We start from the raw sequence: 14,732 nt of genomic DNA, 5'->3' as shown, positions 1-14,732 counted from the left end.
TAATAACCAATGGTGATGGCGTGCTCGCGTTAAGGCAAAACAGGTTACAGAGGCGCGCTGGAAATTTACAGCGAGCTATAAAACAAGAGGCGCGGTGGCATAACATTTAAAGCTGATGCGCGAGGTTTAATGCAACAAACAGATCGGCAGGAGGGAACGCGGGATTTATTGGACGGGGGGGTCATTTTCATGATGGGCGAGATTACGGATGCGATTCGCGCGGCAATAAAGGACCAGCGGGCATAAACAGATCCAGACGAATAACATGAAACGGGACAAACGGCTGATAAAACCCCCCCCGGAAGGCAGATTTGGATCTGCGGGGGCGGAGGAGCGTTTTTCAACGTAGGGTGGCCGAGTGATTTCACGCCGCGGCAGAACGCCGTCCCGTCGTCGGGGCCGTCGTCGGGGCCGCTCCCGACCTCGCTGTCCCAAAACGTTTCTCCGGGTCCAATCTCCAATATTTCATCGCCGGGTTCTTCTTCTTCACGCCCGCCAAACACAAACGCTCAGATTCGACCGCTTGAAATCTGGAACTCGCAGGCTTTTTCCAAGCCGAGGCGGAGACGTGCCTCGTCACGCCGTCCTCAGAGGTAATAACATGTAATTACCTAACTATTTTGTAACGCAGTTATGGAGCGCCCGCACAGTGAAGGCGAAGCGGCGACACGTGAGGTGTGTGAGTGTGTGATGACATAAATACTGACGGTGTGGCAGACATCCTTGTTAAAATGGAATGAGGAAAATTGTCCATTCAAATAAGATAATAAAATAAATAGATGAAATGATTCAATAAACAGACAAATTAATACATGATAAATGACAGAATAAATGAATGTGTAAACAGAAATAAATCTAAAATTAACAATTTATTTAATAAAATTATTGATCATTATCACGTGACTTTACGTACATTTCACTGAATTCAACTGCTTTTCCGCTGAATTTTAAATTTGAAATTTACCATTATCCATTAGTAAAAGCACGTCAGGGAGGAATAAAAAAACTAAAAGCCGATTAGTTGATGTTTCATTTATAAAGGGTGTAAAAATATGAATAAATGTGTCACTCCACTGTATTTGGGATCTTGACAAGTGAAAAAAAAAAAAGAAGCTAACTAGCTGCCGCTGTGCACGTATCTATCCATATCTAATATCTATGCTGATAAAATATGTATTTTTCAGGCGCTGTGATAGCACGTAGTAATTTAGCGAGTGGCAACAGCTCACCCGAAATTACGCAACATGCCCACACACACACACACACATACACACAGAGGCTGCGTGGGTGGACGAGTGTTTTTTTTTCATCCATCCGAGCCTCTGTGGGTTGACAGATGAGCGAAGTGTTCATTCACCTCTCTTAATAAAACATAATATCATTGATAACCGTAGATGGCGTATGGGGGTTCACCCTTTCACCCCGTTATGTCACTTCCCTTCCGTGATAATACAGCAGGATCACTCCCACCCTCAAATTTAGTCCAGTCTAAATTCAGCCCGCAATTATTATCATTTTTCTCATGCTAGGGCTGTTTACTCATAGACTTTACTGCCAGGAACAAGCTGGAGACACAACGCAGGCCTCATTGTCACCTCGTAAAAGCGCTGCATGCTTATAACGCGCTTATAAAGCAACGTGTTTTTGTGAAATATCTGGCTCTTTAGTGGATAGATGTTCCGCAGTGTTTGCCAATTCCAAAATAAACTATTCATTTTTGTGCTGAAACAACAGTAATGAGCACGTTGATATAAAAAAAAAAAAAAAAACAAAACAAACAAATGTTAATAATAATGAGAAATAAAACATTCACACAAAAAAGAAGAAAAAAAAAAACAACACCGAGGCGAGGACTTCCCACTTTCATCTGCGCTCACCTCAGCCTTGGTTTTTGTGGTGATACTGGGAGAACGAATAAAGGTATATAGTCTGTGTGTTAGTGCGTGTCTGTGTGCACGTGCGCGTGCGTTTGGATTCAAGGATGTTCACGTCAATCATATGTGTGCTCCAGATTTGGCTCCAGAACAAAAAAAAAACAGTAATTCATGAGTGAATAGACAAGCTCTGGTCCATCTCATCGTGCAGTACCGCTTCCCACCTGAAGGGGCGCCATATTTATTCCGAAATAAAGCTGGAGCGTCGAGTCAAAAGGGAAAACTGGTTCTCTCACTTTTTCAATCTTTAACCAAAATGGTTTATCAATGGGGATTTCAAGAGTATATACTGGAAAAAAAAAAAAAAGTTATATATTGTATTTGTCAGGGTCAGGGTTTAAGGAGGTTGCAGCCTGTCTGAGCTGTGATTGGGCGAGAGGCGGCCGGTGATCAACAACCGTATGCACTTCATACTGCATCTACATCTGCATCTTCTGTCTGTACCACAAACAAAAAATTCTCCAAAACGGCAAACTAGGCAGGGGATAGAGCGCCCCCTTCTGATCTGGAGTACCGAATCCGAAGCCTTCGGGTCGGACCTCGTCACAGATCCGACGGAAAGCAACGTGTCCGGTTGGGCAGTGAAAGCGGGGGGTCGGAGGGGTTACAGATCACGGTTTGGCGTCACATCTGCTCGACTCACATCAGGTGCTTTTCTCGTTAAGCGGCAACAAGAGAAAAACGTTTTCAGAGAAGTAATGACCTCAGATTTGAATCTGGCATAGCCGGTGTTAGAAGTCATCGCAGTCGCAGCGGCCAAGAATCACATCCCTGGGCCTTTTTGTTCGGGCCTGATTAAGGGAGGGGGTAATAAAAACACACACACACACATACACATACACATACACTCGCGTGCTGAGAAAATCACCGGCATTACATTCAGACTGCCAAACGCCGAATGGAAAGTTTTTCATTTTTTCAAAAAATAACTCGAGTCAAGGATACTGGTGATAATGCATTCCAGTTCAAACCGAATTAACCCCTGTCGTATCGGGGATGATATACAGTGATCCCTCGCTATAACGCGGTTTACTTTTCACGGTTTCCGCATCGTGCGTTGTGTTCTGCATTCTGATTGGCTAAAAAGTCACTCCGCTTCTTCTCTACCTGTGCGTCTAATAACGTTGCAGTTTAATATGTACACGTACGTAAAACAGCTTGCCAAGTTTACATTACGTACGTGCAAATTCTCTTGCAATTTCGAGTTTCTCAAAAACCCACAATGTTGACAAAACGCTCTGGACCGACAAAAGCACCTTGCAGGGCCCAAAAGGCAGCGGAAGATGCTATCTATCGCAGATAAAGTTAAACTAAGTAAAAGCTATGCATCTGTGGGTCGGCATTACAGAATTAATGAATCTTCCGTTCGTTCCCCAAAGAAGGAAGAAAAAAACATAAGGACGACAGCAGCAATGTATAATAGAGTATTTAATTGTATGATAATTGTAAAAAAAAATAAAGGTTTCTGCTTCACGGATTTTGCCTATCACGGGTTCTTTTTGGAACGTAACCCCCGCGAAATACAAGGGTATACTGTACCTCGAAGCCCGGACGAATAAATAGAATCTGCAAAGCCGGATTTCGTAGGTGTTTTCCAAAAAAAAAAACTTACTGACACCTGCAGAGACCTAAATCAGAAATTCCCTGCAGACCAGGGTCATGTGACTTGGGAGGAGGGTTTCCAGGAAGTAAGGTGCTGGATTTAGGATATTAAAAATAAATCATAACGCAATCAAGTGAGGGCAACATTAGGATTCCAAGTCGCAGCTCATTCATTCATTCATTTTTTTATACCTCCGCCATATACTCCGGAGCGGGCGCCGGAGCCTATCCCTGCTGTCATTGGGCGAGAGACGGCGGCGTCCCCGTCCCCCCCCCAGATCCGTCATTCACTCATTCATTCACATGTCGATATAGACGTGAACGTTTGTGCGTCTTTGGAAGCGGCCCTATGATGGATCCATGGGGAACGCCTCCTCTCGCCCAATGACAGCTGGGACAGGCTAGATAATGACTGAATGAATAAACGTAACGTCGTTTTGTGTTTTTCCGGGGATGCACGGGTACACTGGAGCCTGTTTTGCAAAAATTAACTCTCCAGGCGTGTCAAACATCGGAACAAATACATAAAGGAATGCATGAATCCCGGGTCGCCGGTACGCAAATTGACGTCCTCGGCCAACGCGACAGGCGTCTCCATCGATCGCATCTACGCACGGGTTCGGCGCGAGTCTCCGCTCGCCGTTTTCCGAGCGGTGGCGCGGCACGCCGGCTATTATCTGCTGTTTATATTCTAATATGTTGCAATACCGTATGAAAACCGCCGCTCCTTTGTGTTTAATCCTGACAATCTGTCAAATTTAAATCCGCTGGCTCGGGGGAGGAAAACATCAATTCAAAGTGGAATCAGCACCTCTTTCTTTCCCTCCCCCTCCCTCTCTCTCTCTCTCTCTCTCTCTCTCTCTCTCTCTCTCTCTCCCTCTCCGGCTCCTGCTATCTATTTCTCCTTCCTTTCTGTAATAGCGATGTGAGCGGCGGCAAATGTAATTATAAAGGGGCGGGGGAGGGTGGAGGAGGGGGGGGCTGCCGGGGATGATTGCATGCACAACAAAACGCGACATTAAAAAGCCATTATCCGAAAAAGGAAACATTTCGGCGGATGTGCGATATGTTTTTCTTTTTTTTCTCGTTTTTTTTTTTTTTTTTTTTTTTTTTTTTTTTTAGACGGCGAGGACAACAAGTCAGGTAGTAATTATCAATCATCGTCAGGAGGAGCTGTCGGAACGGGAGGCCGGGCACGCTCCCGCCGACGTTGCCATGGAGACAAGCCCACATGCCAGCAAGCGTGCGTGTTTACCAGGACGCATTTAAAAAAGATAAAAAAAAATTGCAATGTGCCCATAATTCTATCTGGCTCTTGTAAAAAAAAAAAAATAAAATGTGATTTTGCTTGCTTCTAGTGTGTGTGTGTGTGAGTGTGTGTTCCGAGCCAAAACAAGGCATTTTGTTGGAGGTTCTTTCAGGGTTGAGGGTGTTTTAGTTTTACGCCAATCCCATCCTCGCCCTCCGGGGTCAAACACGTCACGGCGGTGGCTGTGTGGACAAACATGCAAATCCGACATGTGTGTGTTTTCTGTTCGCGTATGTGTGTGTGTGTGTGTGCGTCCGCGCATACATTTATGCATTTGCAGATAATGAGCTCATTTTTTTTTTTCGTCTCCATCCAGACCATCGGGGTGGACGCTCCTCCCCTGGAGATGGAGGACATCACCATTTCGTCAATTTTCGATTTTACATATTCCTCCTCTCTCTTTCAAACCCTCCCTTCTTCTTTTTTTTTTTTTTTATTGCATACACTAGAATCCTCCAAATGAGGAAATCAGGAAGGAATATTTTCTGGAAAACCTCAGTCAGTGTCGCTGTCAGATGACGCTTTTCTGCCTGCCCCCTGCCAACCCCCCCCCCCCCCCTTTTTTTTCCCTTGAATCCTTGAGAAAGAGATATTTTCACTTCAAAAAAACAAGCTCTGGAAATTGAAACACATAAGCAAGCGAACATGAAAGAAAATTAGGAGTGGGAGAACGGGGGGGGGGGGGGGGGTCAGGATGAATTTTCCAGCTTTATTATGCCAGTCACTTGGCGAGAGAGAAAAAAAAGGAAAAGAAAAAGGAAAAGTAGTGTTCTTAATTCATTATTTGTGTGTCGTTGTGCAGCCCCCCCCGGGGGGAGAGGCAACATTACTCTTTCATCAGATCAAATGAAGCGAAACTGTGCCGTTCCAGGAAGAGCCAATTAAACCGTTCAAAGAAGTTTATTATTGCGACGGATTATAAAATCATTCTCATCTGATTCACCGCGGCGTGCATGTGGGTGCGTGCATGTGTGTGTGTATGTGTGTGTGGACCCGGTTCTCCGTTTGCAAGAGTAAATAGGAAATTATAGCGCGCGTGCTCGCTGCATTTCATGTTTTTTTTTTCACAAACATCGTTCATGGTCAGGAGGAGACGGAATTGTAAATGGGGAAATCATTCCCCGAGCATTTCTCTCCATCCTTCCCTCCATCCATCCCTCTTTTTTTCCCTCCCCTCCTCCTCCTGTCCTCTGCCCATGTCTTGTGATCGCCTCATGATGTCGCCTGGTAAGTAGTTATTAACACACATCACAAAGTCCAGACATGGCCGGGATTAATCTTAAAACACACAGCCACACACACACACACACACACACACATTCACACACCCTGCAATCTGCTGACTGATACACACACCAAGGAATGCGGTGACCTCTGACCCCAGGCGACATAATATCACAAACGTTTACCCCCCCTTCCCGAGCTATTACACAACCGGTTGAACTCCTCCTTTTTAGTGATTTGCTCCGCCGCGGCAAATGTCCGACGGCTCCTATCTCAGGAAAACGTGGCGGGCGTACAGGGGTGTGTGTGTGTGTGGAGGGGAGGGGGGACCAGCCCGAGCGTTCCAGTTACGTAACGCGGCGGCGGATTTGCTAAAAACGTGGATAACCTTCAAAACGCTTTCCACATCATTGGTACTGACAGACTGCAGCAACAACTCAGTGGGACCGGGGCTTTAAAAGAAATACAGTATTTCAATTTGGCTTTTTCGAGAGGGGGGGGAGGGAGGGAGATGGGGGGGAGATGAAAGGGAGCAGTGGATAAGCTTCAAGGCTTATCCTATTCATTACTGGAGGAAAGAGAGGGGGGGGGAAACAACTCGGCATCGACCTATAAATAAATGAATGCCAGGATAAACACGGAGCCCGTACATCAATAAAACATATGTATTCTAATAGATCACGCTCCAGTTACACTTGATGGGATTGAGTCGGCCGATACGAGCCCGATCGCAGCCGCTCCCATTGTTTGGAAAAGCGGTGATTGGAAATAATCGTCGTCCCGGCGACTAAAAACAGGGTGCTTTTGTGTCGTCCCCCCCAACCACAACCCGGTTCCGATTCTGCTCCTCCTCGTCCTCATGCTGTGTTTCTTAAGCGATCGCCAAACACTTATATTCATTATTCATTGCTTGTTATACAAATAATTTCAAGCTGCATCCTGCTCTTCTCTTTGTGTGTGTGTGTGTGTGTCTTGTTTCCAAAAGCTGCATTTTTAAAGATGTAACAGATTTTTTTTTTTTTTTATGCCTACAGTCATTTCTGCTTCACCGCATTTCCAAGAAGTGCCTGCGTCAGTTCAGGGAAAAAAAAAAAAAAAAAAAAAATCAAAACAAAACATAATTATTCAAAAACTCAGAATCACAGTCGTGGCGGGACACAATGTGATCCACGTGTCGCCGCCGTCAGATGTCGCAACCGCCGTGTACTACGTCACTGCCGGTTACGCAACTCCCCCCGCAAACAACCCTGCAATGAGCGTGTACCTGCAGACACAAGTAACATGTTTGACATTAAACACAGCGACCCGGGATTGGGCTTGATTTCATGAGCGGTTTCTCCGGCCGCCGCCGCTACCGCCGCCGGCAGAGAGCCTTCAAGCTTTTGTAAACAGCGTGTTCAGTTACACTGATGAGTCAGTGTTCGCTTCAGGTCTCGACAAGCTGTCCTGTCATCTTTACCAGGGACGTTCGGTAGTGGTGGTGGGTGGGGGGGGGGGTTGCATCACAGCACGATGTGTGACACGTGGAATTAATGGGATAATAACCCAAAAAATTATAATTGGTGGACGCGTGGAGTCATTAATCGCACATTTCGGCAGTTTTACTGTTTAGTATCGGGAAATCGCGCTGGGAAAAAAAACAACATGGAAGTGGCTAACAGCTAATTTAAGCAGTCATTTATTCCTTTACTATCGCGGTGGCGGCAAATGTCACTGGGTGAGAGGCCAGGCTCACCCTGGACCAATCGCCAATCAATCATACATATAGACAACCATTCACCATTTCACTTACAATTTAGGGTCTCCAATCAACTTCCTGCAAGCAGACGCTAGGAGAACACGCAGAATTCGCGGTTCAGTCGAAATCAAACCGAGAACCTTCCCGCTCGGAGGCCGAGGTGCTAACCATCGCCCCATCAAGCCACCCCTAAATAATTAAAAATGAAAAACAAATAAACAAACAAAAAATTTGTCGAAGCCGCCTGTTGAAACCAAACTCCGGCTACATGGTGCATTCGGGGACCCCTGGGAAAAATCACAATAATTCACTAATTATGAGCCAACAGGAAAATTTACCCCCCCTCATATACACACACACACACACAACTTTCATGATATTAAAACTTTTTTTTTCTAAGTCTTCCTATCTGGCAGCAGACGTCTGCATCCCCCCCTCGCAAATAAAAAAGCGCAGGACTGTGATGCCGGCACGGCGAACAGCCTCGACTCGCAGCTGAAACAACATGTGACGGTGATGATGTGTGACATTAAAAAGAAGAACAAGAAAAAGAAAAAGAGGGTCCGCCTCCTGATACGGATCACTTACAAAGGCCCGTGTCTCAGATATGTTTTCACGCTTCAGCCGAACTGATGATGTGGCTGCCAGGAAAGATAGAAAGTCTGCATAAAGCAAAAATAAATAATGAAAAAAAAGGGTAGGATATGATCTGCTGGGGTAATTCTACAGACGTGGGATGCCGTTAGGATGCCCGCTGTAACGGCTCTCCATTGGCACCATTATGAAAAACGCCACTTCCTGTCACCACCCGCCCCCGGATGCTCATTGGTTTACGTGGGTCACATGACCTCCAACGCTGAATCGATGCCTCATCTTTCTAGAGTCCAGAAAGAGGCAGTCAAGAGATTTTGACAGCTCGATGATACAGCTAATTAAAAGAAAAAAAGAAAAATTGGCAAAAGAGCGATGTACAAAAAAAAAAGAAAAACAATGGAAAAAAAACAGCATGCATTTTTATGAATTTGGTAAAAATAAATCGGAAAAAAAAATTGCAGGGAGTCTAATAAACACGCTGGAACCGGGGGATTATTTATTGTTATGTGTTTTTTTTTAAAAGCAATCATCTCAAAATAAAGGTTGGACCGAGCTAACTGTGCTTTTATTGCCCTGATTTTTTTTTTGTCTGACTTTTCTATTCCTAAAACTTATTATGATGGAAATAAATAAAATAAATAAAAATAAAAAATTGGAAATATTTCCCAGGAAATAACAACCAACCGTGACACAGAGAAAATTATCTTTCAATTATTTATGTTAAACGCTTGTGCATTTTCATTGGAAAGAGATAGGGTTTTACATTTATAAATATTCATATCAGAACACAAATATGTCCGTATCTGATTTTTCTTGGCCCTGAAAAGATTTGCCTCATTTTCAGAAGCACTTTATTGGTGCTCCGAGCGTCTCAAGGCTCCTCTCGTTGCATAACAGAAAACGGATCACGCTATCAGCCCGGCCATTATCAATAGTAGTCTTATTCTTTCAATTTTATCTGCACACACACACACACACACGCACAGTTCGTACATGGGAGTAATACACTGTTCGCAGTGGATTAAGGCTCCAGCGGCTCACAATGGAAAGAATTTATAAGTATCGTTCCAGGCAAACGTCCAACTGTTATTTATTTATTTTTATATTATATTATTTAACGCAATTGTCTCAAAAATAAAGATTTAACCCAGTTAACAACGTTTTTGATTTTTTTTTTTGTTTGTTTTTTTGTCCTAGTTCTTCCTCTTGGAGTTTACAGTATCGCTTTCGAAGACCAGTAACCAAACAGGAAGTGCTTTCTTCTTCTTTTTTGCTCTCTCTCTCTCTTTCTGTCAAACACAGATGCCGATAACAAAGTCATGCAGGAATTCAAACACACACACACACACACACACACACACACACACACACACACACACACACACACACACACACACAAAAACACGCATGCACACACACACACACATGCACAGTGTAATATTCTGCCTATGTTCTGTCAGTCTCGATAATATTAATATAGTAAAGCAATAAATTGTTTTCCCACCCTGGAGGGTTTGCAGAAAAAAAAAAAAAACAAATCCAAAGGATTCCAGCGAAAATCTTTTAATAAAAACTCTGTCCGGCCCCGACTGTTTCAAACAAAACACGGCGGGCCGAGCATGAAATATACGCTTTCTGTGCCAAACAGAGAAAGAGCAAGAGAGAGAGTCCTTGGGAATATGGGACAAATGAGAAAGTGGGGGGATTGGGGGAAACTGCTTCGCCTCAAACACCATCGCCCCGCTAACTCTCAGAATACTGTTGATTTAAGCGGGGCGTCGGGTTTCTGACGGCAAAGGTCGGCAGTTGGTTTAGCTTTTAAACCGTGTTGGAGCAGGAATGACAAGAAAAAACAGGGAAACATCTTGATATTTTGCTGAGCGCTGCGTCTGAATTAAATGCTAGCGATGCTCGATCGCAACGAGGGCCGCGGCCCCCAGCAAACTATTCCAGGTATTTTCCTCATAGCGCAGGAACCTCAGTAATGCCAATATTATTATAGCCCACTCTTTCTATTTATATATAGGTGTTGGAAAAAAAAAAAGGCTCCCATTCACTCTGTCAGTGAGGACACGACGAGCGCGGAGCGGATGGGTCTTTTCATTTCCCCTGTCAGCGGCGATATTACATTCCCCTCGGCAAGAAGTAAATCGGGGACACGCGAGCAACACGGGTGTAATCAATCCACGCTGGCAGAGCACGCGTGATAATTATAAACAAAAACTGTGTCATTCCCCGGGAGGGGGGGGGGGGGGGGGGGGCAGGGGTGACAGGGGACGCTCGACATGAATATGGATTGCGGGTGGGGGGTAGGGGGTGATACTGACGCAACTGCGCTTTCACTCAAGCAGGGTTTTTTGTGGCCAAAGAGTCGATATGAACACGGACGCGGATCAAGTGGGATGAAAAAGCGCATGAGGCGGCCAGAGTTACATCCTTGACCGCTGTTTGATCGATCAATCGCTTTCCAGTCGCCCCCGATCAATAATCAAACCTGCTTCTTCTTCTCGCGTGGTCTTACTGATTGATATATTTTTAGTATTCAAAGAACACCTACGGCGTTCAGAATTCATAAACATGTATTTATTAATTATGGATTCCCTTCGTGTTCCAAAAACATGCTAAATTGTCCAGATGAGTGAATGAGAGGGTGAACTGTTGGAAACCTTTATGTGAATGAACTGGGGAATGGTTGTCTCTGTAAGTGGCGCTGTGATTGGTCCAGGGTGAACCCCGCCCCTCGTCCAAGGTGAGCTGGGATAGGCTAGAGCCCCCACGACCCTCAGTGCAGGCTAAGCGTGTAGAGAATGAATGAATTAATTGTGTATAAAAGGATATTTATTTGGATTATGCAGCGGCCTCCTGTTTTTGGCCGAGGTCTCTGGGCTGTTTTTAATCCATCGACTCCGCTGCCAGTTTCGCGCTGCTGATTTGTTAAAGACCATAAAAACAAAACATCTCGCGCGGCTCCTCCGTATCGAGTGAAAGGATCGGCGCTGGTTCGGCGCCGAGCCACGCTCACAGGCCGACACGGTGCCGGGCGAACGCGGCGCGGCGGGTAGGGTAGGAGAACAAACGACTCGCCTCGGGGTAATTAAGTGAAGTCACAACTTATTTATAACACAACCAACAACGGAGATGATTCACTACTCCGAAAGAGGGAAAAAAAACAAAAAAACAAAAACAAACACATCCTTGAGATGTTTCAGCTGCTGCTTACATAAGAAATGTGCACATGATTGATCCACACACACACACACACACACCTAGTGCAGCGCCGCTGGATCCAGACCCGCAGCACCCAGAATAGCGCGTCTCTCGCCGCCACCTTTCACGCGGCGCCAACCAGCCCGCTGAAAAAACCCGTAATAGCGCTTTTATTTTATTTATTTTTTTCTCACCCCCGGCTCCCGCTGAGCCGTCGACCCCCTAAGGTTGCCTCGCGCTTTCATGGACTGGCTGCCGACGATTTTGGCTGAATCCATAAAGGTCAGAATTAGCATTTTGGGAAGGCGACGGACCAGAGTCTCAAAATTCTTCCCCCTTTCCGTTTGATATTTCTCAACCAAGCTTCCGTCTCACAGAAAGAAGGTTCCCGGTTCGATTCCGGTTGGGAACCCGTGTGTCCGGGTTCCTCCGAGGAAACCAGCCCAAAAACACGCAGGAGGTTCTACATCATTGCCAGAGAATGGTTGTACATCTGTTTATGATATATGAATAAGAGAAAGGTTATATGTCTCCATATGGTACGTGAATGAGACGGTGAATCATTGTATGTCTTTATATGACTTGTGAATGAAAGAGTGAATGGTTGCATGTCTGTCCACGATGTATGACAAAGAGATTGAGTGATATTTGATTTGTTAATAAAGGAGTGAATGGTTGTATGTCTCCATATCACATGGAGACTGAATGAATGCCTTTGTTTTAGTGTAAAGGAGGTAAACCTGTATTATAAAAATCTTTATATGTGATGAGCTGCTTCTCTAAAAAAAATACATGATGAATTAATATTAAAAACGAACTGATGAAATTACACTCTGAAAATATTGTTGAGTTAAAGGAGAAAATCTTGTCACGGTGGGAAAAATTTGCCACTAGAATTTATTAGAAAATTGATTGGTAGCATGTAGAAGAGGACGTTTACAAGGCTATTGGTGGCTATTCTAGTTATTAAATCAATCTTTTAACTTTGCCCGTTTGTTTTGGTTTTTTTTTGCTATTATTTTTGTGGTTTTTATAGAAATAAGAAAAGAAAAGATCGTTTTAACAATGTCTAGACGTATTTTCATCAAAAAATCATTTTGTTTTCAAATTTTGCAGCAAAAAAATACATAGCAAAGATATTTTTTTATTTTTTTCCTTGCCTGTTCTTTTAAACCAGCTATATAAAACCCCCAGATGCAGGTGAGAAAAAACGCGCACTAACACAAAGATTTGATTTCAGGCAAGGAGCCACAAAATATCGTTCCGAGGGCCGCGAGTCTGAGACCCCCGCTCTATTTGATATGGACTTGAGGGTGTGAATGATGTTTTTTTTTTGGTGTCTAGATGGCGTGTGAATGAGAGGGTGAATGATAGTACGCACCCGGCCCCTCTTCACGCCCCATGACAGCTGGGATTGGCCCCGGCAGCCCCGAGTGCAGGGTAAGCGGTATAGAAAACAGATGAATGAATGAATGAATTCCACAGCTGCGCGGCAGCGCTCCCGGTGTGTCCGCCACGCCGCTATTTATCCTTATAAAAAGTGGATTTAATGCGGCGTTTACGGCAGCCCTTTCATTCTGAGTCAGTAAACGGCGAGACAAATTTGCTCGGCAGCTGTTGGTGTGTGCATGTATGCCACGTTGCATGCATGCAAACATCCATGCGTGTGTGTGTGTGTGTTTTGCGCCTATAAGTAAGATGCCCTTGAGTCTCTCGCTCACTCGGTTGAGCAGTGGAAATGACTTAGCTCTGCTGTTTTCAAAGACATCACGGCGAGGTCTCCAAGCAGCGAATCTGGCCAGAAATAAGAGCCGATCGCAGCGAACCTGCATGTGAATAACATTAGAAAACCGGTCGCCTTCGTCGGCCGAGCAGAAAATTCCCCCGGGCTCTGGAAATAAACCTTTAGCTTAAATGTGGCTCATGGAGGAATGGCGTTATTGAGCCAAGTGAGCGAGTAGCGGTGGGCACGGGATGTTAGCGTTACTATTCATAACTTACTTTCCAAGAACCCCATTTCCCCGGCGCTCTCACCTCACCCGCTCTCTTATAACACAATTACTCTCTGACAATTTCGTGGGAAAATTTGAAAAACAATGACTTTTGGCCGGAGGAGCTGTTACGGCGAAGGCGAATGTTGAACGGACGCTGGATTTGAAATATAGTAGGAGGTCGGAGTTAATAATGAGCGAGGTGTCGGAGAGCGGGGAAGCGGCGAACGAGACGCGATCCGGCAGTTTCGAAATTCCTCGCCGCCCGAGTGACGATCGTACGCCGTTGGTAAACAAGAGAGTCACCGGGGAAAGCTTGGACCAAATGAAAAACATATCGGGGGCGCGGTAGGCTCGTGCGGGCTGGCGCCGCGGTATCGAAATCCTATTTCAGCCCTGATTAGGCAAACTAAAACATCATTGATCCGGTGTGTTCCGTCCGCTCTGTTTAGATTTATTCAATTCATCTGGAAGGAAGGTTAAACAGGACAAATAGGAGAGGAAAGGGGGAGCAACGGGCTCGGCGCCGATTCTAACAAAAGCACTGGCCGAGGGGCGGAGCCTGATTCTGACAGATCATTTCCTTGTAACAAGTAATAAATAACAAATGTGGGAATCATTTGTTGCGTTGAATGAAAGCAGCTGCGTCGTCCTCGGGGCCAGCGGCGGTGAGGGACGGTTTGACCCCACTTTATTTTGTTCTTTGTAAATAACCGCCGGAAAAACGGCTGCCGCAGGTCTCGACGAACTTCGGGCGACGGGCCGAAGTTTCAGACATTTAAAAACGTAACGCAGGCAACAAGCAGGGCGACGTTAGGTTACATTACATTTCACACTGTGAATATTTGGGCTAGAAGAAGGAGGGATGACAAATAAAACTATTTTAGAGGGCGGGCTGTTTTATGACAGCGTTTTTATAGCGGTGTCGGTAAGTCCACCTGATTCACAGTTGAATTTAACAGCTATAGGAAATGGCTCAAAACAATCGAGGACAGTATTCTTATCGGGCGACAGATCGAGTTCTCCTTTCTGTGTGTGTTTATATGTGCGTGTGAGTAATAACAATAATAATACCAATCTCCTGTTCTAAATGACGCAAATGGCTTTTCGCCAACATGCAAGGTAGTGGAGAT

General features: G+C 45.0%; 1 protein-coding gene across 2 annotated transcripts in view; it reads right to left on the bottom strand.

The window, feature by feature from the left end:
• Positions 1 to 14,732, bottom strand: part of arid5b (AT-rich interaction domain 5B) — a 94,650-nt gene that overhangs the window by 33,507 nt on the left and 46,411 nt on the right. The gene's annotated exons all lie outside the window — the stretch shown is intronic.

The sequence above is a fragment of the Fistularia commersonii genome, chromosome 2 (genome assembly GCF_037954325.1).
Source record: "Fistularia commersonii isolate RoL2024-O1a breed Wild chromosome 2, RoL_Fcom_v1.0, whole genome shotgun sequence".
NCBI classification, from domain to species: domain Eukaryota; kingdom Metazoa; phylum Chordata; class Actinopteri; order Syngnathiformes; family Fistulariidae; genus Fistularia; species Fistularia commersonii.
This window is presented reverse-complemented; position numbering and strand designations above follow the sequence as displayed.